Source organism: Frankliniella occidentalis, unplaced genomic scaffold, assembly GCF_000697945.3.
Source record: "Frankliniella occidentalis isolate FOCC.00 unplaced genomic scaffold, Focc_3.1 Scaffold278, whole genome shotgun sequence".
NCBI classification, from domain to species: domain Eukaryota; kingdom Metazoa; phylum Arthropoda; class Insecta; order Thysanoptera; family Thripidae; genus Frankliniella; species Frankliniella occidentalis.
In genome coordinates this window covers 216,327-219,457 of record NW_026267404.1, presented here as the reverse complement: position 1 = coordinate 219,457, position 3,131 = coordinate 216,327, and the positions used below count along the sequence as shown (strand labels likewise).

The 3,131-nt window shown below is 39.3% G+C and overlaps 1 long non-coding RNA gene across 1 annotated transcript; it reads left to right on the top strand.

Moving 5' to 3' along the window:
* The first annotated feature begins 6 nt into the window (after positions 1-6).
* LOC127750877 (uncharacterized) lies at positions 7-2,801 on the top strand. The gene is made up of 3 exons (XR_008011884.1): positions 7-290; positions 449-514; positions 2,482-2,801. It is a non-coding gene; the product is annotated as an uncharacterized LOC127750877 (long non-coding RNA).
* The last annotated feature ends 330 nt before the right edge of the window (positions 2,802-3,131 follow it).

Here is a 3,131-nt window from a genome sequence, read left to right as displayed (position 1 = left end):
TTCTCACCATTTGGAATGGTTTTTCTCGTTCTCCAAGTAAAAGTAATCAAATGGTAATGGTAGGAAAGTGATCGCGAAAACAGAACCTCGTTAATTCACAAAATCAAATGATCAGTTCCATGGCCTACTCTACAAACATTGACATGAATATGTTTTCAATATCTTCTGCAATTGTCAAAACCAACCCCAATCGGAGGGTCTACGTTTGGAGTGTGTTTTGAGAAAGATGCAAATCAAAATGTGCTGGAATCAGAAGTAGACTCAACATGATTTGCTGCAGCAGGTTTACGGTACGTTTTGTTTTCTCATAGTATTTCTATTATTCCCTCACAATCTAAATTTTTGTGTTTACTTCTCAGTTATGTTTAAGTGATCTCTTACAATCCTTTTCTTTAAGAAAAACCTTAAAAACCTTCATGTTCTAATTTATATGTTGCACTATTCTCAGGATCAACCAGTAGTTTACAAATGCCCAAAGCACATGATGACCGAGCCAGACTTTCTGTGGAATATGGTGAGTTCACAAAAATGTCTATCTTCTAGCCAGGCCAAGACACTTGCTTCACTAGAGCTACAGTTATTTTCATGAAATATTAAAGCAGTCAATACCCCTATTATTTGAAAAGATAGCCTTCTTTTTTCCTGTATTTGTAATTTTATTTTTACCATAGTTACTTGATTCCTGGCAGTGTTCTTTTAGGTTCAAAGTGAACCTCCAATTGTAAGTAGGAAGAGATAAACAAAGTGTAATACTACAGACTAATATTCCCTGGGGTCAAACTATTTTAACTTCTGTTCTCTAGCTCAATGCCGAAGTTGTGACCAAGGGGAAATAGGCTCCAAAAATTTGTACACCCGAAGTCGAAGTTCATGAACTTCGGCCGAAGTTCACTGAAGTTCGGCCGAAGTTCAGTGAAGTTCGCTTTGTAAAATGTTATCAAAGTTCACTGAAATTCTCCGAACTTCACCGAAATCCATCGAAGTTCACGGAGTTCACCGAAGTACAAAATAAGCGTCGAAGTTCCTCGAAGTTCAAAATAAATGTCGAAGTTCCCCGAAGTTCAAAATAAATGTCGAAGTTCCGCGAAGTTCAAAATAAATCTTAGAAGTTCACTGAAGTTCAAAATATTTTAGTACATATTTACGGCTGCACTTCGCATTTTTGAGTGCTTACAATAAGCGAATCTCGAGCTTACTCAAAGCAGGTATCTACGGCCCGAATTACAAAGATTACAGAGGAAGAATTTTGCTTTCATATCACTTGACCAGGTCGAAGTGCGCGAACTTCGGTCGAAGTTCCGCGAAGTTCACCGAAGTTCTCGAAGTTCACCGAAGTTCGCCGAAGTTCAAGGGAACGTACACCGAAGTTCAAGCCTATTTCCCCTTGGTTGTGACTTTCAATTGCTGACCAACGCTTTCATAATTTAAGGATATGTAGTAGTAAATTCTATCAGTCTTTCTCAAAAATAATATTAGGATTGTCACTCTTGACCTTTTATCTTCATTGAAGGGAAGGTTTGCTGGATACTTTTATAGATACTATAAAATTCAAGTTATATTACAAAAAAATTGAACGCGCTCTTAAATTTGGGTTGTTTTTATAATTTTGTCCTCTTTGCTGTATGATGAAACCTTTTGCTCTGTATAAATCTACAGATTTGAATCTATTTCATGCTTCTCTATTAAATGTAAAACAAAACAGAAGGATTTTTTTTCTTCATATCATATCTTAAATTTTCTAGTATACATGCAAAATCTTGCAAACCTTACCTTTAATGGTCAAGAGTGGCAATCCTAATATTGTTTTTAATAGAGACTGATATAATTTAGACTAAAATTTCTTTAACTAAAGAAAGCGTTGGTCAGAAATTGAAAGTCACAACTTCCGCATTGAGCTGAACGACAAAAGTTTAAGAAGTTGGACCCCAGGAAATATTACTCTACGGTATTGCACTCTATTCATGGTTTTCTATTCACAATTGGATATTTTCTTTTACACTTCACTTGTAACCAAAAAAATAACACTGCCAGAAATGGACTACGAAGCCTTACATAAGAAAATATGGTAAAAATAAAATTATAGGCAAAAGGAGAAGATTTTCTCACAATGTTTGCTGTGCACATCTGAGAGTTTTACTAATACTTCCTTAATGTTTTGGATGCACACTACATCGGAAATGCCAACTGAACTATTAGAATCCTAGAGGTGCTCTTCTTTCCAAATGAACACTCAAATAACAGTTTTCCAAATTACTCAACAAACATGTTTGCAAGTATTGACTTCCAGTTACACACTTGCAAGTGGCTGACTGGTCATTTTTAGTAAAACATATTTAACCAAACCAAGTTCTAAAAGGGTTTAAAAAATGTAAACGTATCACTGCGCAGCACAATCATGATCTAGCAAATGAATTCTGAGCATCAAATTCTTAATCGAAAGACAAATATTCATGCTGCTTTTCTCTTTTTTGGTGCTACTAGGTACTTTCCCGAGTTCACTGTAGTTTTTAAGTCAGTTTTGCCGGGAAGCCCTATAGACGACAGCTTCTGTCGTCGCGACGCCAGCACCGCGACGCCAGCACCGCGACACCAGCACCGCGACACCAGCACCGCGACGCCAGCACCGCGACGACTGCACCCCGGCCGCGGTGCCGCGGGCCGACGCCGAGGACACCGAGAAGAACGACAAGGCTTGTGCGTGAGCGTCAAGCAGGAAGTTCCCCCGGTCCCCTCTCGTTGCATTTTCAGTTTTTCTTTTAAAGTTGTTTGTCTTGTGATACCAATAAAATGTGATATTGTGCACAATTTTGTAGTTTTAGCGAGTAGCCTCTTAAAAGTAGCCGGCTGGCTTCGAGACGAAGCCGGTCGGCTAAGCCCGACTACCTGGAACCCCGCCGCCGCCCGGCCGGCCGACCCCACAAAAGTAGCTAAGCGGCTACGAAACGAAGCCTCCCGGCTTCTTTTAAAAGTAGCATCCAGGCTAGAATTGAAACCCTTCTCAGCCTGAGGCTTTTTCCGGATAGTAGCCTGGAGGCTTCAATTCGAAGCCAAAACGAAGCCACTTATTTTGCTTCGGGAAGCTAAAAATTACCCATCTAACCCCCATCTATTGTTGAAAACTAACAGCTTGC